Source organism: Monodon monoceros, unplaced genomic scaffold (assembly GCF_005190385.1).
Source record: "Monodon monoceros isolate NGI ecotype Baffin Bay Population unplaced genomic scaffold, NGI_Narwhal_1 Super_Scaffold_7, whole genome shotgun sequence".
NCBI classification, from domain to species: domain Eukaryota; kingdom Metazoa; phylum Chordata; class Mammalia; order Artiodactyla; family Monodontidae; genus Monodon; species Monodon monoceros.
Window position 1 is genome coordinate 32,062,394 of NW_021703784.1, and position 26,053 is coordinate 32,088,446.

General features: G+C 38.7%; 1 pseudogene; it reads right to left on the minus strand.

Moving 5' to 3' along the window:
- Positions 1-1,255: 1,255 nt before the first annotated feature.
- On the minus strand, positions 1,256-23,889 carry LOC114887532 (annotated as a pseudogene).
- Between the last annotated feature and the right edge of the window lie 2,164 nt (positions 23,890-26,053).

Genomic DNA, 26,053 nt, shown 5'->3' on the forward strand with positions numbered 1-26,053 from the left:
GAAAGCCTGAGTCTTCTGAATGTAGCAGTGTGGGAAGAAGAGAGTCAAAATGAAGAGGAACACATGTGTACAGTGGTTTCACTTTTAGACTAAGATCTTGTGGCAGAAGATTGCTAGGTAAATCTGCCATGAGGAAAAGTCAAAGCAGAGGGTCTTGTACATCATTTCTGGGTAAGACCTCTGGGAGAACATCACTAACCAACTGTACCAACTGGAGGGTTGGTATTAGAGTAAAAATAACAGTGTGGTACATTCCTGTAGCCGTTGAGTCCAGGTTAACAACTTTGAACCTCTTTTAGTTCCCAAATGGCATAGAAATGTCCCAGGAATTTTTACAAGACCTATGGGAGAAGAGGAAAATAGCTGAGTAGAGAGCCAGTAAGCCTACTGCTGAAGATGAGTGAGGCAAACCACTGTACAAGATGGACCATCTCAGAGGTCAAGTAAGGAGACTTGCCAGCAAGAGGTCTGATCAAGGACACAGTGGGGTTTTTCAGAGTTATCTTTACTAATTAGAGTAAGGTGAGGTTGAGTCAGTAAGTGAAGGCCCCTGAGTCCTGACTAAGCCAAGAGGCCAGGTCTTGTGTTGACCAGCTGTAGACATCTTCAATGGCTACTAGGAGGCTGACCAGTGACTGAGAATACAAGAGACATCTTTGAGGAAGATTAGAGAAACCAGAAGACAATAAGAGAACCTCCTGTTTTTCACTGCCACTAGGTAGGTAAAAAGTGATGTGGACTTACAGCATGTGACAGCTTCTGTGGTATAAATATACCAGACCTGATTTTAAGCTACCAACATGATATCATCAAATACAGAGTTGGGAAGAGATGTGTATAATTGCCTCAGACTTCATGTAAACCCCACTTTTATGCATAAACTATACCTGGATGCCAAGTTGAGAAGGGATGGGGGAGGAAATAAGAGCCTGAAAGAACATTTATCTAAAGAGACTCAGATATATACTGTTAATGGCCAATTAATGTTCTTTCCATCCCTGCTCCTCCCAAGCTACTTAGTTGAGTGGAAGATTATAAAAAATAATAATATTGGAAAAAAATCTACATATTTTGCACATCAAAGTGTTAAATTTTTTAACACGCTCCATTATTTGAGCACAGAATGATTTTCTACCTCTGGGTTACCAATTTGTGAATCACTACTCTTAACTGCTCTGTCTTCATCAATCACTGATTTCTCTTCTTCCCATAAATTTGAGCTCAGTCTCAGGGAAGGGAGAGCCATTACTGATACTTAATGAAGGCGATGCATCAGAAGCAGTCCAGGAATCTGACTGCAGCTGGGGCCACCAGAGCCCATGCCCAGTCCCATGCCAAGCTCCTCTGCCAGCCCCGCTTGCTCTAGCACTGCTCTCCTGTGGAGCAAGGGGGCTAGTGCTGAAAGGGAGAAAGCACAGACTTAAAGGGAATGGAACCAGCTCAGACCTGACCCTCAGGGCTTCTGTTCCAGTAACCTGGACCTGCCTCTGCCCCCAGTAGGATGGTGCTGGTTACTGAGGAGAAGAGAAGCCCTGGCTCATACCTGAATCTGACCTAGCCACTCCATTTGCAACCCTAACTCCTGCCAAGGTGATAGCTGCCAGAAACCTGTGGGGGAAAGATGTGACTCATGCTCATGTCAGATCCACCTCTCCCACCAAAGCCACTAGGCACACATAGACTGTATAGGGACACTCCTACACAAGGACATCTCTTTAAGACCACAATATATAATTGTTTCACCAAATTTTATAGAGAAAGAGAAAGTTAAGCAAAATGAGAAGACAGAGAAATTTGTTTCAATTAAAAGAAGAAGAGAAAATCCCTGAAAAAACAACTAGTGAAACAGAAATAAAAATTTACCAGACAAAGAGTTCAAAGCATTAATGATAAAAATGCTACATGAATTAGGGAAAAGAATATGTGAACACAGTTAGAATTTTAACTAGGAACTAGAAAATATAAAAAATAAGCAGAACTGAAGAATACAAAATCGAAATAAAAACACAATGAAAGAAATTAATGACAGACTAAGTAATACAGAAGAATGCATAAGTGATCTGGAAAATAGATTAATGGGAAACACCAAATCAGAACAGCAAAAAGAAAAACAAACAAACAAAATAACCATTTAAGAGACCTCTGAGACAGCATCAAGTATACTAATATTTGCATTATAGGGGTCCCAGAAGGAGAAAAGAGAGAGAAAAGTGTTGAAAATGTATTTGATGAAATTATGGCTAAAAACATCTCAAACCTGGAAAAGGAAACAGGTATCCAGCCATAGGTAGTGGAGAGGGTCCCCCAAAAGATGAGCCCAAATGAACCCACAACCAGACGTATCATAATTAAAATGACAAAAGTTAAAAATAGAGAATTCTAAAAGCAGCAAGAGAAAAATAAATACTCATATACAAGGGAACCCCCATAAAGTTATCAGCTGATTTTTCAGCAGAGCCTTTGTAGGCCAAAAGGGAGTGACATGATATATTCAAAGTGATTAAAGGAAAAACCTTCAACCAGGATACTCTACCCAACAAGATTATTATTTAGAATTTAAAGATAGATAAAGAAACCTCTCAAAGAAGCAAAAAACTAAAGGAGTTCATCAATACTAAGCCTATCCTAAAAGACATGTTAAAGGGTCTTTTTCTAAGTGGAAGGAAAAGGTCATAACAAGAACTAAATATCTATAGGAAAGAAAAGATTCCACTAGTAAAAGAAAATATATAGTAAAGGCTGAGGATCAACCACTTGAACAGGCTGGTATGAAGATTAAAAGGCAATAAATTGCAAAACAACTATAACAACAATAATCAGTAAAGGGATAAATATGAAGATGCAAAATATGCCATCAAAAGCACAAAATGTGGGAGAGAGGAGTAAAAAATGTAAATCTTTTAGATGTTTGAACTTAAATGACTACCAGTTTAAAAAATGTAGATATAGGTCAACATATATGAACCTCATGGTAACTACAAATTAAAATCCTGCAATAGATACTCAAAAACCAGAGAGAAAGGAACCCAAGTATATTACCAAGAAAATCATCAATGTGCAAGGTAAGAAACTAACAGAAGAAAAGAACAGAGAAGAACTACAAAAACAACCAGAAAATACGTAACAAAACAGCAATACCTATCAATAATCACTTTAAATGTCGATGGACTAAATGCTCCATCAAAAGACATAGAGTGGTTGAATTAAAAAAAAAAGACCCATCTATATACTGCATACAAGAGACTCACTTCAGAGCTAAAAACACACGCACACGCTGAAAGTGAGGAGAGATTTCATGCAAATGGAAATGACAAGAAAGTGGGGATAGCAATATTCACAGACAAAATAAACTGTAAAACAAAGTCTATAACAAAAGATAAAGAAGGACATTATATAATAATAAAGGGATCAGTACAAGAAAGGGATAAAACACTCATTAACATATATGTGCCAATATAGCAGCACCTAAATATATAAGGCAAATATTAACAGACATAAAGGGATAAATTGACAGTAGTACAATAATAGTAGGGGACTTTAATTCCTCACTTAAATCAATGGACAAATCCCCAAGGCAGAAAAATCAATAAGGAAACAGTGGTCTTAAGTGACGCATTAGAGCAGTTGGACTTAATAGATATCTACAGGACTTTCCATCCCCAAACAGCAGAATACACATTTTTTTCAAGTGCACATGGAACATTCTCCAGAGTAGATCACAGCCTAGGCCAAAAAGCAAGTCTCAACAAATTTAAGACAATAGAAATTTTATCAAGCATCTTTTCCAACCAAATGGTATGAAACTAAAAATCAATTACAGAAACAAAAGTGGAAAAAACACCAACACACTGGAGACTAAAAACATGTTACTAAAAAATCAATGGATTAAAAAGAAATCAAAGAGGGAATCAGAAAATACCTAGCAAGAAATGAAAATAAAAACAGAACCTTCTAAAAGCTATGGGATGCTGCAAAAGTAGTTCTAAGAGAGAATTTTATCATGATACAGGCGTACCTCAAGAAACAAGAAAAGTCTCAAATAAACAACCTAACCTTCTGTCTAAAGGAATTAGAAAAAGAACAAAAAAAGCCCAAAGTCAGCAGAAGGAAGGAAATAATAGAGTGAAAATAAATAAAGACAAAAAAACAAGATAGAAAACATCAATGAAACCAAGAGCAGGTTTTTTGAAAAGATAAACAAAATTGATAAAGCTTTTGCCAGGTTCATCAAGAAAAAAGAGGATGTAAATGAGCAAAATAAGAAAAGAAAGAGGAGAAATAACAACAGATATTACAAAGATACAAAAAATCATGAGAATATTATGAACAGTTATATGCCAACAAATTGGACAACCTATAAGAAATTGACACATTTCTAGGAGCATACAACTTTCCAAGACTGAATCAGCAAGAAATAGGCAATCTGAACAGACCAATTACTAGTAGTGAAATTGAATTTGCAATTAAAAAAAAAAAAACTATCAGCAAATAAAAGTTCAGGACTGGACATCTTCCAAGGGGAATTCTACCAAAAATTTGAGGAAAGTTAGTACCTATCCTTTTCAAAATATACCAAAAAATTATAGAGGAGGGAACACCCAAATTCATTCTATGAGACCACCATTACCCTGATACCAAAACCAGACACAGACACTCCATAAAAGGAAATTATAGGCCAATATCTCTGATGAATATAAATGCACAAATTCTCAATAAGATATTAGCAAACCAAATTCAACAATATATAAAAAGGATCATACACCATGATCAAGTAGGATTTATTCCAGGATGCAAGGATGGTTCAACATTCAGAAATCAATCACCACACTAACAAAAGGCAGGATGAAAATCACATGCTCATCTCAATAGATGTAGAAAAAGCATTTGACAAAATTCAACATTGATTCATGGTGAAAACTCTCATCAAAGTTGGTATGAGGGATATATTTCAATATAGGAAAGGCCATTTGTGACAAACCCACAGCTAACATCATACTCAGTGGTGGAAAGCTGAAAGCCTTTCTCTAAAATCAGGAACAAGACTAGAATGCTCACTCTCACCACTTTTATTTAGCATAGTATTGAAAGTACTAGTCACAGCAATCAGACAAGAAAAAATATATAAAAGGCATCCAATGGGGAAGGAAGAAGTAAAACTGTCACTATTTGCAGATGACATGATATTACATATGGAAATCCCTAAAGTCTCCACCAAAAAAACTATTAAAACTAATAAATGAATTCAATGAAGTTGTAGTATACAGATTAATATACAGAAATCTGTTGTATTTCTATTTACTAATAACAAACTATCAGAAAGAGAAAGCAAGAAAACAATCCTATTTAAAATTATATCAAAAATAATAAAATACTTAGGAATAAACTTAACCAAGGAGGTGAAAGACCTATACTCTAAAAACTGTGAAACACTGATGAAGAAAATTGAAGGTGATACAAATAAATGAAAAGAGATTCGTGTTCATGGATTGGAAGAATTAATACTGTTAAAATGTGCATCTTACCAAAAGCAATCTACAGATTTAATGCTATCGTTATCAAAATACCAATGACATTTTTCACAGGTTTAGAACAAATATTCTTAAAATTTATAGGTAACCACAAAAGACCCTAAATAGCCAAAGCATTCTTGAGAAAAAGGAACAAAGCTGGATGTATTAATATCACACTCCCTGTCTTTAGACTGTACAACGAATTACAGTAATCAAAAAGAAGATGTGGTGTACACACATACACACACCAACACAATGGAATATTACTCAGCCATAAAAATGAAATTCTGCTACTTGCAACAATGTGAATGTGTATAGAGGTTATTATGCTTAGTGAAATAATTCAGACGGAGAAAGACACTCTATATTATCATTTATATGTGGAATCTATAAAATAAGACAAATGAATGAATATAATAAAACTGAAACAGACTCAAATGACATAGAGAACAAACTAGTGGTTACCAGTGGGGAGAGGAAAGAGAGATGGGCAAGACTGGGTAGGGGATTAAGAGATACAAACTACTTTGTATAAAATAAATAAGGGCAAAGATACATTGCACAGGAAAAACATAAATTAAATAAAATATTTTGGGCTCAGGCTCAAAAGTTGGTTTCATGACTCAGGTTTGCTTTCCTCTTGGTTCTCTACTATAATTCTTTATATATATACTGTATGTAATATATTAAAATATATATAACATATAAATATATAAAACTGTATACATATGTAAATTTGTGAGTCTCTATCTGCAGTGTGACACCATCTCTAATGCTCAGCCAAATCATGTCTTATTCGCTTCCCCTTGGTTCTCTGTCATCCCATCTAGCAATATATTCATAACCAAAGCTAGTATTTTCACTGCTCTCAAGTCAATCTCCACTTTCCCTACTTAATTTTCCAGTATTCTTGGAATCATCCTTTTTCCTTCTGTTTACACTCACTTCTAAGTAATGTGTCTTTCACTTTTTACTCTTATGTTCCCCTCTCATTGCCACAGCCCTAGTTCAAACATTCAAGACTTCACATCTAAATAATCAGAATAGTCTCTTTGTATAATGATTTTTGTTTTATTTTGAAGACATATCTTCTGTAAATATTTAAAATAGTTTATCATAAAATATAGTTAAACAAAAATAAACAAACAAGCTAAAAATAAGCCCCAAATTCCACTGCTCTATTTGTTAAATAGGATTTGTTTAATCCCATTTAACCAACACTATTTGTGAAGCCTTTTGGTCAGTCTTTTCCCAAGTATTGTGAACATGTGTGTGTGTGTGAGTGGGGGAGTGAGAGAGAGGTACTGTGCTAGGCACTTTATATATAGAATATCCTTAATTATTCAGAAAATTCCATGAGGTAAATACGATTATTCTCACCTTACAGATGAATAAACTGGGGCTTGGAGAGTCCTGCAAATTTATGGAGCTGGTTAAGTGGAGGAACAAAAGAAGTCGGATAAGGGGGGCTTCCCTGGTGGCGCAGTGGTTGAGAGTCCGCCTGCCAATACAGGGGATACGGGTTCGTGCCCCGGTCTGGGAAGATCCCACATGCCGCAGAGCAGCTAGGCCCGTGAGCCATGGCCGCTGAGCCTGCGTGTCCGGAGCCTGTGCTCCACAACGGGAGAGGCTACAACAGTGAGAGGCCCGCATACCATTAAAAAAAAAAAAAAAAAAAGAAGTCGGATAAATCCCCAAACCTGTGCCCTTATCACTATATTATAACACAACCATGAGAACACATTGTACACACAATAAATGTGACTATTTTTAATGCTAAATATGCATTTTATAAACATGGAATCATAGTATGCATATTACATCTAACCAACTTTTAAATTATATAATTTAAATTTTTATATCAAACATATATTTAAATTTTTAACAATATTCCATTGAATGGCTGTAACATACTTCATTTATCTCTCTCCATTGATAGATATTTCATTATTTCCCTTTTTGCACTATGAGAAAGAAATTTCAGTAAATATTTGTGAACATACATCTTTATGGTTGATGGAATTACAAGTATTTTTTATGTTTATGTGAAATTCTCAATATTGAACACATATATATAGTGTGGATTGGCACCAAAGGGGGCAAGAGAATGAGGGGAAGCCATCACCAGGGGCCAGGCCTGCTGCTGCTGTATTCTCATGGACCACAAAGGAGGGTGAAAGTTCTAGATTCAAACCTGGCCTTTTAGGTCCCCATGATGTAATAGTTTTAAAAGTTTCAAGAAAGCAGAAGAAGAAAGAAAACAATCTCAGCCTAGTGGTTGCCTAATCTGTGCTTGAACACTTGCAGAAGCAAGGAGCTTACTATTTTTCCACAACTCCCAATTCAGTTCTTGCCTGTCTTTAACATTTTGGGAGCCCAAGGCAAGAAACTCATATATTATGTGCCTAAATATTTAAAGTAAATCCTTCAAGCTAAAAAAAAAAGTTATGTGTTTTTTTTCTACTCTTGGCACCATCCCATACTATGAGGTACCTGGTCTGTATGTGTGTGGACATCTTGCCCACAAGTCTGAAGTCTGCATTTTCCCCCTTTGAAGCCCCCAGACTTGGATGCACACACAGGCTTGGGTGCATATATTAGAAAGGAAACTCTTAGAAAAGGCTTGGGAGTATGCATACGGATGAGATTATTTCCAACTGGTGGAATAGTTTCATGAAAGAAGGGCATTTAAGCTATGGACTCCCACAGGTGAAAATGGGAAAGAAGAGAGGAAGTATGTGTGAGGTGTAGGCAGAAGCAAAGGAGTGAGTGAATGCTGGTATGAGTGAGAAAGTGTGGTGAGGAAGCTGGTAGGGATTTTGTAAGACAAAGACCTATGATAGGTTAGGAGGACCTAAAATGATGTAAGGAGGTGGAACTTTATCCTATAGGTAGTGGCGAATCACTAAATTTGTGAGCATGGAAGTGACATAGTTGATTAGATCTGTATTTTAGGCCACCAACTTCAGTAGCGAAATTGAAGGTGAATTGTAGGTATAGATCAGTAGAGAAACTGAATTGTCCTTCAAATTTCCTGCCTCTGAATTTTTCCTCACAACGTTCCCACACAGTAATGGAATAAAAAGTATTACTTCCTAGGCAGTCAGTCATGAAGTGTGGAAAGACAAATGGTGAGTTTAATGTTGGTCCCTAGGTCTACCATCATGCAGCACATATAGCAGAGGACTAGTAACAGTATCCCAGCAGACACTTGCCTTCAGAAGGATGTCCAGTTCTGTTAGTGTAGAACCCATACAATGTCTTAAAAGATTTTGGTTTTCTGGAGTTTTGGCAATAGATTTGTTGGGTGTGTGTGTGTGTGTGTGGCATTAAATACACAAATGCTGAAGACCTGAACCCTATTTGCTATTTACAGTCTGGAGAGGGGCAGAGAACAATGGGTCTCCTGTATGTCTCTGTACTGAAGGAGCTGATAAAAAGCAGAGAGAGGAAAGATAAAGACAGTTACCTTTGGGATCTAATTTGGGAATCTGAAGAACATTGCAAAACAAAATCTGTGTACACACAGGGAAAGTAAAATATCTAGCAATTATACTCTGTTACTCTAGGCATAATTGTGGACTTTAAAAAGTACATGTTATTTATAAGGAACACTATAATTATAATCATTCCATGAAATACATTACTTCCTGGACTGCCTGTAATAGCTCCTTTGAGGCTGTCTGTGGAAGGCCAAATTATTGTTCTAATTTTGGTATGTTGGTTACGGCACAGAGGTGAGGGTTGGTGGCAGTCATCACTGGCTGTCAAATACGCACAATCACATGCTGTGAGGAAACGGGGTTTTTTAGGGTGAAGTTCAGATATTGTACATAAAGCTTCTCAATTTAAAAAAGGCGTGTGACTTGGGTTTGTTGTCTTACCTATTTACTTTGTGAAATTGAATGTAGAGCTGTTAAAGACTTAGGTATTGCCCTCCTCAATCTCTATTCTTATAGTTGATGACGTCAGTGACACCATTTCCTTTTTTCCTTGCTCTGATTATCCAGTCCTTCGTTCTGCCTCACAGCTTTTCCTGCTGACCTCTTCCTCTCTATCTTCTGTTTGTCATACTTCCTGACTGCTCAAAAAGGAAGATCAAAGAAAGCTGACCATCAAGACACTTGGGTTTTTATAATCTCAGCTCTGCCACTTAGTTAGTGGCATAACTTTGGGCAAATCCTATTTCCTTTCTTATCCTAAATTTCCTTCATCAATACAAAGTGGAGTAGGAAATAGATGACCTCCTAGGTACTCTTCAACTCTGACATTTGTGACTTTAACAAACCCAGGATGTAATTATTATAACAGTAGTAAGAGATATAACTAAAGAACAGCTGCTCAAAAATATGAAGTGCTTTTGTGGTAATACTACAGAGACATCATGAATGCTGCAAAACACTTCATGTGAATTAATTTTCTTATATTTTTATGAGGTTTTTTTCTCTCCCAACCCAAAAACTATTTGTCAATGGAGAAATTTACTCTGTTTTTTCCTTTAATCACCATGCAGTACTATATTCAAATTTAAGGATGCTCTGGCCACTAATAATATATGCTAACATTTCTTGTGGAAGAATATTCTGAGATCTAGCTGCTATTGCACTTACTAAATCCCGTGGATAAATGATTGGTTATATAACAGACTCTGTTCTACATCAAATAACGAATGAAGAACAGTTATCCAGAAATTAAACATTTTGCAGAGCATCAATTACTACAAAGGAACTGAGATTTGAAAGCCAAGACCTGAGTTTCAGTCCTGGACTCAACAATTCTTAGTTTGTACCCAAATCCAATTGGGTCCAAGTGACTCAAAATCTTAGCATTATATTTACTCTCGTCACAGAAATTATTCTTGAAAGACAATGTGATGTAATTTCTAGCCAGGAAATAGAGTAATAGCAGTATTCATGAAAAGCAAAAGGTATTTTAGAAAATAAAATACCTGTTTCTGTTATTAAGCAGAAATCACAGTTGGATTTGTGATCAAGGGAGTTATATGTGACAAATATAACTCCTGGTTAATGAGATTCAGGCCAGAATGATTGGGAGCAGAAATAAAGTCAGAAGCCATATGAGGGAGGGAAAAGAGGAGCAATGAGCATAGTATTAGAATATATAACTTCGAGGTGGTAGCAAAAGTTATTTGTGGACATGTCTGATAGGAAATTGAAAATAAAGCCTAGCGGTATATGTTGAGGTACTATTTGTGCAGAAATTATAATTGAAGCCTTATTAGTAGATCTCTGAGAGAGAGAGTATAGAGTACAGATTTTCAGACTTTAGTGGGAATAAGAATATCTTGGAGTTGGTGATTCTGACCACAGAGATTCTGATTCAGTGGGCTTAGGATGGGACAAAGAAATCCATATATTCCACTAGCACCCCAAGGATTTTGATGCAGGTAGTCTGTGCCCTATACTTTAGGGCAGTGGGTCTCAAACTTTAACATGCATCAGAATTACCTGGAGGGCTTGTTAAACCACAGATTGCTGGGCCTCACCCCTAAGGATTCTGATGCAGTAGACCATGCGGCCAGGCAAATTACCATTCTAACAAGGCAAATGCTTATGCTGCTGGTCTGGGGACCACATTTTGAGAATGCCTACCTTAGAATGATTTCACTGACATATAGATATTAAAAGAGATTCAAGAACAGACTTCTGGAAAATAATCACTTTCAGGGGGAGCAGAAAGAAGAAGAACTGGTGCACAGTTAAAAACCCAGAGATAAGCACCATAGGAGTAAGCTGGCTTGAAGATGCAAGTGAGTGAGGGACTAAAAAAGGGAGCAAGGGTCTGGAACAGTCTAAAAGGATGTGGCTAAGTCATAGGAAGAGTAAGCTTGCAAAATGAAGGCCATGTCACTTGGCAGGACATGGTGAAGTAGGAGGACTTTGAGCTCACCTCCCTCATGAACACATCAAAACTATAACTACACATAGAGCAACTCTTGCTGAAATTGACCTGAAGACTAGCAGACTGGCTCCTCTACAACCAAGGCTGTAAAGAAAGAATCACATTGGATTTGGTAGGAGGACAGGAAAAGTGATCTAGATGGGACCTTCACCCCTAGTGGGTGACCCAGAAGAGGCAGGTGATATCACAGGCTCATGGATCCTCCCTGGGGAGCGTGGGGTTCAAGCCACACATTAGGCATGCCAGCCCTGGAGTCTGACTCCAGGAAGACAAGCCCCTTTGTTGGTTTGAGAACCAGAGGGGCTTACGAGAGAGCTGTAAGGAACCCAGAATCTGTTCTTGGAGAGTGTGCACACAGTCTTTCTTACTCCTGGGAACACTGTGGAGGCTACAGATTGAAAAATGCCTGGTGTTCTGGCCTGCTTGCCAGGATCACCCAGTATGCCCTCCAGCCCACACTGGGTTCCTGCTCCTGCATCTCCTCTCTGGCACTGATCCCCACTAAGGTGGAGGCAGCCATTGCCAAGGAGAGTGTGCACACTTGGAGGGAACAGAACTGATCTGGGCCCTGACCCTGCCTCTGACCAGAGCAGAGGCAGATATTGCCAGAGCAGGAGTCTGTGTACAAACTTGGGAGGGAGTGGAACCAGCTCCAGGGTAGAGGTTGCCACTGCAGGTGTGTGCATCTGTGTGCAGACTTGGGAACATGTGGAAACAGCTGAGTAATATGACTCCAACCCTTTCAGTCCCGACCCAGTCTCTAACCAAGGTGGCATACCTGGGAAAAAGTAAAACCAGTGCAAAAGTGCAGCCCCAAGACCTCAGGCCCCAGTACCCTCAATCATCATAGAGATGGCTATTACATCTGGGAGAAACCCAACTCCCTCAGGGCTCCTGCTCTAGCCCCTTGGACCCTGACCCCACCCCCAACAGGACAGTGACTGCCATTGAGCCTAGAAGAAGCCCAGGCTCACACCTGGCTTTGGCTTCAGCCCCTCTGAATCCAGCCCTACCTCCCAGCAAGGTGGTGTGTGCCAGATCACCCAAGGGGAAGGCACAGCCTGTGCTCATTTCAGATCCCGATCTCCCCCAAAGCCACTGAGCACACATAGACTGCAAAGGGATGCTCCCACACAAGGATTTGCCTTCAAAGACTGGGATAGATAACTGTTTCACCTAATTTTGTAGAGACAGAGAAAGTTAAACAAAATGAGAAGATAGAAATATATGTTTCAAATAAAAGAACAAGAAAAAAAACCCTAATGAAAAAGAGATAAATAGTTTACCTGATAAAGAGTTGAAAGCAATAATAAGAAGAATGTGAAATGAGAAATGACTTTGGGAAAACAGTAGATGAACAAATGGTAATTTCAAAAGAGAACTAGAAAATATAAAAAAGAACAAAACAGAGCTGAAGGATATAATAATGGAACTGAAAAATACAGTAGAAGGAATTAACAGATTAGGTGATACAGAACACTTAAGCAATCTGGAAGACAGAATAGTGAAAATCACCCAATCAGAATAGCAAAAGAAAAACAAAAAACAAATAAACAAAAAAAGAGGATCATTTAAGGGACCTCTGGGACAACATCAAACATACTGACATTTGTATTATAAGGGTTCCAGAAGAAGAGAGAAAGAAAGGGGCAGGAAATGTATTTGATGAAATTATGGTTGAAAACTTCCTAAACCTGAAGAAGGAAACAGATATCAAGGTACAGGAAGCAAAGAGAATCCCAAACAAGATGAACCCAAAGAAACCCACAGCAAGATAAAGATAAAGATAAAGATAATGATAAAGATAAAGACTTTTAAAGGCAGCAAGAGAAAAACAAAGAGTCACATGCAAGGGAACCCCCATAAGGCTATCAACTGATTTTTCAACAAAAACTTTGCAAGCCAGAAAGGAGTGACATGATATATTCAAAGAGCTGAAAGGAAAAACCTGCAACCTAGGATACTCTACCCAGCAAGATTATCATTCAGAATTGAAGGAGACATAATGAGCTTCTCAGACAAGTAAAAACTACAAGAGTTCATCAATACTAAACCCATCTTGAGTCTTCTCTAAGTGGAAAAGAAAAGGCTACAACAAGAAATAAGAAATTATAGGAAGGGAAAAATCGCACAAGTAAGGGCAAGTATATGGTAAAGGAAGTGGTTCAACCACTTAAATAAGCTAGTACAAAGGTTAAAAGACAAAAATTATAAAATCAACTATAACTACAATGAACAGTTAAGGGATAGGCTTGAAGATGTAAAATGACATCAAAAACACAAAATGTGGGGAGAGGAGTAAAAATGTAGATCTTTTAGAGTATGTTTGAACTTAAATGACCTCCAGTTTAAAACAAGTAGATATAGTTATAGGTCAACATATATGAACCCATGGTAAACACAAATCAAAAACCTACAAAAGACACACAGAAACTAGAGAGAAAGGAGCACAAGCATACCACTAAAGAAAATCACCAAACCACAAGGAAAGAAATGAACAAAAGAAGAAAAGAACAGAGAACTATAAAAACAACCATAAAACAAATAACAAAATGGCACTAAGTACATTCCTATCAATAATGACTTTAAATGTCAATGGACTACATGCTCCAATCAAAAGACATAGGGTGGCTGATTGGATAGAAAAAACAAGACCCAAGACCCATCTATATGCCGCTTATAAGAGACTCACTTCAGAGCTAAAGACTCACGCATACTGAAAGTGAGGTAATGGAAAAAGATATTTCATGCAGATGGAAACAAATGGGATATATATATATATATATATATATATATATATATATGTACAATGGAAAATTATTCAGCCATAAAAAGATGAATTTTTGCCGTTTGCCAAAACATAGATGGACCTGGAGGGTATTATGCTTAGTGAAGTAAGTTGGACAGAGAAAGACAAATACTTCATGTTTCTACTTATATGTGGAATCTAAAAAATAAAGCAAATGGACAAATACAACAAAACAGAAACAGACTCCTGGATACAGAGAACAAACTAGTGGTTACCAGTGGGAAGAGGGGTTGGGGGAAGCCCAGGATTGAGGAAGGTGATTAAGAGGTACAAACTACTAGATATAAAATCAATAAGGTACAAGGATGTAATGTACAGCACAGAGAATATAGCCAGTATTTTATAATAATTTTAAATGGAGTATAACCTATAAAATATTGATCCATTATGTTATACACCTGAAATTAACATAAAATTGTAAATCAACTATACTTCAATTAAAAAATTTGAAAAATATGCTCAACATCACTAATTATTAGGAAAATGCTAATCAAACTAAAAATAAGATACTGGAACTTACCTAAAGTAGATCTTAAATTTAAAAAGTTAAAAACATCAAGCATTCACATGGAGGTGGATCATTTGGAGCTCTCATACATTGCTGGTGACAATGTAAGACAGCATAACCATTTTGGAAAGCTGTACTTCAGCTCCTTATAAAGTTAAACATGTACGTACTGTATGACCCACACAAAAACCTATACATGAATATTTACAGCAGCTTTGCTTATAATAGTTAAAAAATGGAAAACAGTAGCTATCATTCCACAAGTGCTTAGAAAATCAAACTAAGGCACATCCATACGATGGAATACTGTGCAGCAATAAGAAGAATGGACTTTAGATTCGTGCGTAAACATGGATGAATCTGAGACGCACTTTGCCAAATGAAAGAACTCAGACCTGAAAGGCTACATGGTGTATGATTCCAATTATATGACATTCTGCGAAAGGAAAACTATAGGGAGGAAAACAAATAAATGATGCCTGGAGCCATGGGGTGGGCAGAAGAGTTGTCTTTAAAGGAGTAGCACAGGGGAATTTGGGGTTGGGGTTTAGAACTCTTCCATATGGAACTGTGGTGGTAAATACATGACTCTATACACTTGCCAATCCTTTAGATGTATACACCACAAAAATAAACAACTATTTACTGCACATTAATAGAAAATCAACAAGGATGTGAATAAAGATGGAATATAGACTGTGCAGAAAAATGAAGGCCATAGCTACCTAACTGGATGTCAAAAAAGGATGTCAAGATCAGGAAAATAAAGAGAGGGGAGAAATCTTCAACTTCTTATTCCATTGAAAAGTCCTTGCTTTCTTTCATTTCTCTGGTGCACTTGTCCTGCAAAATACCATTACATGTTTGGTCAGCCCCCATATATGGCTATTGAGTGCCTCAAAGTAACTAAAACCTTTTCTGAATAAAGGTATTCAACCCCGTGTATTGTCTTATTTTTCTCAGCTAAGCTCTCTTTCACATTTCTCATATTCCCAAAACCCATTTTTGAAATTACCTAGCATTCCCACCATATCTCCTCAATACTCTCAGCAGATACTCTTTCAATGTCTTGAGCCTTGATCCTTTCCTTTTATTTGTTAGTGTACGGAATAATTAGTTGGTTCTCTATCATCCTCCAAAAGTGAGCACTGAGGTTGTTTTTAGTGTGATCCTGAACTCAGGGATTTAAAAATATTTTATTATGTTTTTATCCATTAAATTACTGTTTTTTTTGATACTCAAATTTTCTCAATTTTGGCCAGTAGGAAATACTTCAAACTGGACCCTTATCCTGCTGGTACAACCTCAGTAATCACCGATAGCTCTTTTGCTTTCCAGTATGACAAACTTTCCAGATCCGTATTGTATATACCTTGTCTGAGACTGGGATTCAGCCATTTGTTCAAGAAGCCTTTACTTATTTTAATTTTTAAAAAGTTTACCAGCTGGAAATTGCAGTGTGTTCAGAATTACAGGGTGTTTTCTATTCTCTTTTTGAAGCACTCTCCTTTTGTTTCTAATTTTTCTTTAACTTAACTGGATGATTCTTCTCAGTCTTTATAAGTATTGATTTCCCACACAATCTCAACATACACACACTCTCCAGGTGATCATATCCATTCCTCTAATCTACAAAAACTACACCCTTATGACAATATTTTTCAATCTAAGCTACCAGCAAGGGCCTCTCTTATAAACTCTCTATTCCTCATCACATTTCTTCATTCTTTTTTCTTTTTAAAAATCCCTCCCTTACACCTTACACCACCCTGTTTCCCCTCCATATCTGTTAATGTCACTCCACTACCACCCATGCAGATTTTCAAGCCAAAATCTAGGGGCCCTTGTGGAGTTCCCCTCTTTTTCTCATTTACCACTTGCAGCCCATTACTGAGACCTGTCAATATTAACCACTACCAGAGTGGACCACAACACCCTAACCTCCAGAAGTATTCAGCACCTCCTAATGGGTATTCTGCCTTGACTCTTGGACCCTCTTCAGTCTACTCTCAGCAGAGCACCTGGCAGAAGTTTAAAAAATGCTTAGACATGTTACTAATCTCAGCCTAAAACCCAAGGCTTACCATCACATTTAGAATAAAACCCAACCCTTTATCATGGCCTTCCAGGCCTCTGTTTACTTCTCAGCCCTGATCTCTCCCCTTATTCACACTTTGCCAGCCAAATGGCTGTGTCTATTCCTTAGACACACCAGGTTCATTCTTCTCGCTGAATCTTCACTCTTTCCAATAACTCTCCTGAGAATGTACTCCCCTATCACATCTCTTATTTCTAATAGCTCTCTTAGCAGTTTCCTTCATCCATCTGGAATTTATTGCAAATATTTATTAAATAATAGAATGAATAAGTGGATAAAGCTGAATAAATCAATATTTCTTTCTTCAATTTTGTTCTCCTTCAAAAATCTTCAATTTTGATGTCAGAATGAGATCAAGTACCAGGAGTAAAGGGAGAGGAAATATATAAGAACTTGAAGGTAGGAAATGCTTAGTATAGTTATTGTAGTTCAAGTACTGGAAAATTCAATGAAGAACATGTAGAAGTAACCTGGCATCTCTGTTGGAGTCTTATGTGAATATTAAACTTTAGATTGTTAACAATAACAAGGACACACGATATTTAGATCTATAGCTTAGGCAGTTTTAATTGATATGGAGACACGATACTGAAATGCCTTTGCCCCTAAGATTGTACCAAATTTTCACTTAGAGTTCTGTGATGTGAGACTTGAAAATTTGTGAAAAGAAATGAAAAAACCCACTATTTTCATATATGTGTTATATGGTTTTCCTTGGCTAACTATAAGAAACAATGTTTTTGGGAATTTTACAGCACTTAACAGTCTTGTTCTACGGTCTTTTGGCCTCCATTATTTCTGATGAGAAATTAGTAGACATTCAAATTGTTGTCCCCTAAATGTAATGTATAATTTTTCTCTAGATGCTTTCATGGTATTTTTACTTTTGATTAATTTTTTTTTAACAGTGTGACTATGATGTGCCTAAGCATATGGTTTTCATTGCACTTATTCTACTTGGGGTTCACTGAGCTTTTTGAATCCATAAATGTATCATTTACAAAATTTGAGAATTTTAAATCTATTATTTCTTCAAATATATTTTTCTGCCATATTCTCTCCTCTCCTTCTGGGATGTCAATTACACATATGTTCGATCCTTTGTTATATTCCTATAAATCCTGATCATTTGGTTTCATTCTTTTTTCCCTCTTACTCAGATTGGATGATTTCACTGATCTATCTTTAAGTTCACTGATCCTTTCTGCTATGTATTCATTCTGCTTTCAGCCCATCTACTGATTTATTTTTCACATTTCATGTGTTTTCATTTTAGAATGAAAAACGTGATTTTATTTTATAGCTTCTGTTTCTTTGCTGATATTTCCTCTCTTCTTATTCATCACAAGCATGTTTTCGCTTACTTCACTGAGCAGAGTTATAACAGCAGGCATAAAATCTTTGTCTACTAATTCTAACACAGAGGTTATCTTGGGATTAGTTTCTGTTGATTGTCTTTTCTATTGAGAATTGTTGATATTTTCTTGGTTCTTCGTTTGCAAAGTGATTTGGCATTATATTCTAGACATTCTGAATATTATGTGTGGTGGCTCCAAATTCTGTTACTTTCTTATGAGGAATGTTTATTTTTTGTTTCTTGGATGTTTGTTTGTTTCTCTAGACAGACAATAAACTTGTTTGGACTCAAACTGAAAACTCTTTCTCTCGGGTATAAGCTCCAATTTAAATTACACTCCCTTATCCTTAGCTAGGTGGCTTCTGGTTGCATGATTCAGGGGCTACCAGAGATTTGGGCACAGTTATATAGAGAAGCTGAGGGTCATTTCTATTTATCTCTCTTTTCCAGAATTTCCCCTTCACTATCCAGTTGCTGTAGTCTCTTAAATTCTTTCTTCTAGTTCTTCAGTCTACAAGGACTATCTATGGGTTTTAATAAATACTTTTAGTAATACTACTAGGCACTGACTACCTGCACTCTCAGGTTACAAGTCATAAAAACAGGAAGCTCACCATGGTAGTTTTCTTTCCCTTTGTCCACGTGCTGATTTCCCTCTTCCTTTTGGTCACTCTCCAGTAATTTCAGGTACATTTTTGTCTGTTTATTTGTTTTATTTTGTTTTGTTTTTGCACTGAGTTTGTAGTTAGTATCCTCAGGAGACTCAGTATGATAGAGGTGTATTTAGCTATCCTGGCAGTGGAGCTTTAAGGAACATTCTTTACTTAAAATTTAAAATAAAGTTTACTTAAAATTTTAGTATTTTTGATATCAAAATACTAAAATATATTTAAATGAGAGATAATAGTTAATGTCTATTATTATCCAAAATCAAAGTCTTTTTTTTTTCCCTTCAAGACTTTGCTTGGACTTTTAGAATGAAAGATTATAGAATAGTTTCATAGTTTATCCTTTTCTGTAACTTATTAAATGCAATTTTCATTACTTGGTTTTATTCAGTGACTATTTTGCATGGGCATGGTTTTTGGCCATGGATATACATTGAAGGGTAAATTAGAATATCTACCCTTAAGAAGCTCTATTTAATAGAGGAGACCAAATACATCAACAAGTATTGTAACAGAGGTATTAACTGCTATATCATAGGTAGTTCCAAAGTGCTTTGGGAACACATGGAAAGGTAAAATTAGCTTTGTTTGTAGCGTAGGTGTGGAGGGACAAGGAAAACACTGTAGGAAAAGATAAGATTTATAAACTGAGCCTTGAAAGTTTATATGAGCTCTCAGGTAGTTCAAACAGCGATATATATATATATATATATGTATATATGTACATACATGCATACTGAGGGTCAAAAGCCATGAATAGTTACCTTTTAATGATGCTATGCACACTATGTAGCTATAAATTTAATTAATTTGATACCATAATTGACATTTCAGGAGAGAATGTGATTTCATCAGGGAAGGCAATGATCTCTTTAATTCATTTTGAAAAAACTTTTAATTTTGAAATATCATAGATTTATAGGAAGTTGCAAAGATAGTACAAAGAGTTTCTGTGTATTCTTCACTCATCTCCCAATGGTCACATCACACATAATTATAGTACAATATAAAAACCAGGAATTTAATATTGGTATAATGTATGTGTATAGCTCTATGCCATTTTAACACAAGTATAGATTTGTGTAGCCACCACAGCATCAAGATAACAGAACAATTACGTCACCACAAAGACTTCCCTCATGCAACCCCTTTATTATCACATGCACTCGCCCCCTCCAACTATCCCTAACCTCTGAAATCCACTAATCTCTTTTCCATCTTTATAATTTTTTCATCTTGAGACTGTTATATAAGTAAAATCACCTTATGTGACCTTATGAGACTGGCTTTTTTCACTCAGCACAATGCCCTTGAGATCCAACCAAGTTGTTGCGAGTACCTTTATGTATTGCTGTATGTTTTTCTCTCAACATTACTCTAGCTGCATTCCTAAATGTTGATAAGTTGGGTTCTCATTTTCATTAAATTCAATATATAGTTTTGTGTCCCTTTAGACTTCTTTCTGAACCCATGGATTATTTTGATTCCAAGTGTTTGTAGGTTTTCCTGTAACCTTTCTATTACTGATACTGATTTAATTCCATTGTATTCAGAGAACATACTCCATATGATTCCAGTTCTTTTAAAATTTGTTGAGGTACCTTTTATGACTCAGGATAGGGTCTGTTTTGGTAGATGGTCCATGGGTGCTTGAAAAGAATATTTGTTCTTCTGTTGTTGGGTACAGTGTTCAATAAAGGTCTCTTAGCTCATGTTAGCTGATATCTTTGTTGAGTTCTTCTCTAGTCTTGTTGATTTCTGTCTAATTGTTCCATCAATTACTGAGGGAGGGGGTTTAAAGTCTCTAACTATAACTGTGACTTGTCTATATCTCCTTTCATATCTATCAGTTTTTTAAAAAAAATTTGAAGTGTAGGTGATTTACAGTGTTGTGTTAGTTTCAGGTGTACAGCAAAGTGATTCAGATATATGTATATATGTATATATATACATATATCTATGTATATATATTCTTTTTCAGATTCTTTTTCATTATAAGTGGGGAGGGGCATGCTGGGCAGGAACAGAATGGAGAGGAGGAGAGGACAGGAATAGATCTACAGATTTTCATACTAAGATGAAGGAAGTCAGACAGAGAAAAACAAACATCATATGACATTACTTATATGTGGAGTCTAAAAAAAATGATACAAATGAACTTATTTACAAAACAGAAACAGACTCACAGACATAGAAAACAAACTTATGGTTACCAAAGGGAAAAGTGGGGGTGGGGGGGGAATAAATTAAGTGTTTGGGGTTAACAGATACATACGACTATGTATAAAATAGATAAATAACAAAGGCCCACTGCATAGCACAGGAACTATAGTCAATATATTGTAATAACCTGTAATGGAAAATAATCTGAAAAAGAATAGATATAGATATAGTTAGATAGATATACAGAGAGAACTGAATCACTTTGCTGCACACCTGAACTAACACAACACTGTAAATCAACTATAGTTTAAAAAATACATATTAAAGAGAAGGTGGGAGAGAGGGACGGACATGGTAGTGTTGGACTAACCTATTGACACTATGCCATTGTAATATCATTTTACATTTGAGGGAAATGGGAGAAGGATGGGATAGAGCCCTGTGTAGGAAAACACTTCAAAGCCTATGGGCCTTAAAATAGAACTTTAGTTTCGTAGCATGTTGGGAACTTTAGTTAGCAGTATGTGGGATCTAGTTCCTTGACCAGGTATCCAACCAGACCCCCTACATTGGGAGCCTGAGCCTTAGCCACTGGACCACCAGGGAAGTCCCTCAGGACTAATTCCTAACAAGCACTTCCACCACCGAAGAGCGCCAAGGCCCTTGACTTCCCCAGGCATTTAGCTGCACCACAAAGCCTGTGGGCCTCCATCTGGGGGGTCGTTCTTGCTGTCTCTGGCCACGTTGCCGCATCCTTCAGGGACACATTCTTCACGTTGAAGCCCACGTTGTCACCGGGCAGGGCCTCAGGCAGGGGCTCGTGGTGCATCTCCACAGACTTGACCTCAGTGGTGACATTGCTGGAGGAAAGATGACCACCATGCGGGTTTCAGGAAGCCGGTCTCCACACGGCCCACGAGCACAGTGCCAATATCTGTGCAATAGGAGAAGGGCAGGCAGTCACAACAATTCTAGACACACCCAGTGAGAAATGGCTTCCTGGGAGGTCCCTTGGTTCTTGGGATCAAGGACCAAGGTCACCTGCAGCACTGGTAGGAAGCACTGAATCCGATGACTGGCTGTTTATGCTGTATATCAGATAAACTGGAAGTGCTGGGGCCTTTGGCACTTTATCCCAGCTCACAAGTCAGGATCTGAACCCTGGCAAATCACACACCGGAGCTCATTCAACTCCATCATTCCTATAGAAGCCCTGTCACCTCACCTCCAATCTTGTACAAGTCTTGCAGAGGCAGCCTCAGGGGCTTGTTGACCGGGCAAGTGGGAGGGAGGATGGAGTCCAGAGCTTCCAGCAGAGTCACCCTGGTGGCGCTGCCCTCCTTTTGCTCAACCTTCCAGCCCTTGAATCAAGGCATATGTGGAGATGGGGATGCAGAGCAAAGAGAGGTGAGCCTGGGGCGTGGCTACCTGGGCTCCCACCCCAGGACCAGGACCAGGACCCGCACCAGCTGCCCACCCGCCCGGCCGCCCACAGACCCAGCCCACACTCACGTTGGTGCTGGGCTCTAGCATGTCACTGTGCCAGCCCTAGATGGTCACAAAGACCGCTGAGGCCGATCTTCTTGATGTAGGCGCTCGCTTCCTTCGTGATCTCCTGGAAGCGCATGGAGCTGTAGGCGGGCTCGGTGGAGTCCATCTTGTTGTCGGGCACGATCAGCTGCTTCACGCCCAAGGTGAAGGCCAGCAGCCCATGCTTGAGGGTCTGCCCTTGCTTGGAGATGCCCGCCTGGAACTCGCCCAGCAGCCGGCCACGATGAGCACTGCGCAGTCAGCCTGCAGGACACAGACATCACGGGGTCAAGGGGTTAGTTAGAGGAGGGAGCGCCGGACAGGTTGGGAAGACGCTAGAGCTTCGGACAGCCCCAGGCCCCTTGGTAAAGCTCCGGGAACGTATGGAATGGCATGGGACCCTCTCCAGAAGTGGAAAAATTCGTGGGTCCCTTGGTTGCTGCTGTGCACAGAGGTCCCTCCTTCCAGTTAAACTCTCACCCAGTACCACACATGAGGTTTTAGCTCCTTCCTCCCGGACCCCAAGTGAACTACTTGTCTGGGTGTCAGAAAACCTGGTCCCTGCCCCAGCCTGAAAGGGGGACGGTGTCTGAGCCTCCTCATTAGAGTCTGTCCTCCTCCAGTTCTTTCAGAATTGATGATTGGTATGGGGTGAGGAAAACCTTCTAAGGCTTATGATACTGACCTTCCCCAAGTCCCAGAAATAAAGCCTAAGTTTCCTCCCCTTCCGAACCTCTCCTCCCTCCCTCCACCGCCCCTCCCCCCCCATAGGGAGGCCCCTGGGAACATGGGCTACTTTACCTGGGTGGTGACCGTGATCATGTTCTTGATGAAGTCCCTGTGGTCCGGGGCATCAATGATGGTGATGTAGTACTTGCTGGTCTCAGAATTCCACAGGGAGATGTCGATGGTGTTGCCACTGCTCTCTCTCTGCCTTCTCTGCCTTCAGTTTGTCCTGCACCCAGGTGTACTTGAAGGAGCACTTGCCCGTCTACAGAGCGACGGCAGTGAGTAGAGCATCATCGACGGTGAGCAGAGGAGTCTAGCCTGGCGACTTCAGCGGTGCCTTAGACCTGACAGCGCACCCTGCTGTCCATGCTCTGCCACCAGACCCACCCAGGAGCTGGACATCCTTCCTCCAGCTCCCCGCCAGTCCTAGACACAGACACCGCGGGTGCCTTACCTCCACTGCCTCCTGCTCAAACTTCTCGATGGTCCTCTTGTCGATCCCTCCACACTTGTAGATGAGATGCCCGGCGGTGGTGGTGGAGGTGCCAGAGTCCACATGGCTGATGATAGTGATATGGGTCTTCTCTTCGCCCATGGTGGCGGGTTCCTTCCTTCAGTCACTGTTAGACTGGAGCACAGGGTGGGTGAGGCCAAAGCATTCCAGGCAGACCCCCCTATCTCCTCTCCTCCCCTCCACCTTGCTTCTGCCAAGCACCCCCCTCCCCACTTCATGGCCTAGCCCAGAGCCTAGGACAGGGTAGTGTCAACTGAAAAGTAAAACCAACTTGCCAGGCTCACACCCCGGTAAGGGTCAGGGTCCCAGGGGCATAGCTGGTACTTCCAAGTACATAGTCCTGGCCCATCCATCTTTCTCCTGTGTGGGCCTTCCCCAGAACATGTGGGGGCTTAGCCATCCCCCATTCCTCCCATCCCCCCACCCCACCCCCACTCCTGACCCACTTTTTGCACAAGAAGCCCTGACATTCCATACTTTCAGCTTTTCCCCTGCCCCCTGCAAGTCCCTACCTCCAGGGAAGAACGAATGAAGTCGACCCAGCAAGAACTGAAGCAGTTACGATGATAGTTAACATCAAGATGTCTTGCTTCCTGCTTTTATAAACCTAGCACTGGACCCTCCTTCTGGCTCCACCCACATCTAACACCCAGAGCCAAAACTGATTTAGGAAATACCATTCTCTACCCTCAAGCCCAATTTCACAGACTTCTTCCTTGACAGATTGGATATTTGGATGAAGAGAGGGTGGGTGACCAACGTTGACAGCAGCACTATTTACAATAGCCAAGGATATGGAAGCAACCTAAACAGATGAATGGATAAAGAAGATGTGAGATGTATATAGTGATATATAGATAGATAGAGAGAGAGAGAGAGATTGAGATCTACACAATGGACTATTACTCAACCATAAAAAAAATGATATAATCTCATTGGCAACAACATGGATGGACCTAGAGATTATCATACTAATTGAAGTAAGGAAGACAGAGTAGGACAAAAATCATATGATATCACTTGTATATGGAATCTAAAAAGGTGATACAAATGAGCATATTTACAAAACAGAAACAGACTCACAGACATAGAAAACAAACTTATGGCTTCCAAAAGGGAAAGGGGATGGGGAGGAAGAGATAAATTAGGAGTTTGTGATTAAGAGATACACCATATTGCATATAAAATAGATAAACAACAAGGATTTACTGCATAGCACAGAGAATTAAAGTCAATATCTTGTAATAACTTACAATGGAAAAGAATCTGAAAAAGAATCACTTTGCTGCACACCTGAAACTAACACAACACTGTAAATCACCTATACTTCAATTAAAAAAAAAAACTTATAGATATGAAAGGAGATATAGACAAGTCACAGTTATAGTTAGAGACTTTAAACCCCCTACCTCAGTAATTGATGGAACAATTAGACAGAAATCAACAAGACTAGAGAAGAACTCAACAAAGATATCAGCTAACATGAGCTAAGAGACCTTTATTGAACACTGTACCCAACAACAGAAGAACAAATATTCTTTTCAAGCACCCATGGACCATCTACCAAAACAGACCCTATCCTGAGTCATAGAAGATACCTCAACAAATTTTAAAAGAATTGGAATCATACAGAGTATGTTCTCTGAATACAATGGAATTAAATCAATATCAGTAACAGAAAGGTTACAGGAAAACCTACAAACACTTGGAATCAAAATAATCCATGGGTTCAGAAAGAAGTCTAAAGGGACACAAAACTATATATTGAATTTAATGAAAATGAGAACCCAACTTATCAACATTTAGGAATGCAGCTAGAGTAATGTTGAGAGAAAAACATACAGCAATACATATAGGTACTCGCAACAACTTGGTTGGATCTCAAGGGCATTGTGCTGAGTGAAAAAAGCCAGTCTCATAAGGTCACATAAGGTGATTCTACTTATATAACAGTCTCAAGATGAAAAAATTATAAAGATGGAAAAGAGATTAGTGGATTTCAGAGGTTAGGGATAGTTGGAGGGGGCGAGTGCATGTGATAATAAAGGGGTTGCATGAGGGAAGTCTTTGTGGTGACGTAATTGTTCTGTTATCTTGATGCTGTGGTGGCTACACAAATCTATACTTGTGTTAAAATGGCATAGAGCTATACACATACATTATACCAATATTAAATTCCTGGTTTTTATATTGTACTATAATTATGTGTGATGTGACCATTGGCAGAAGATGAGTGAAGAATACA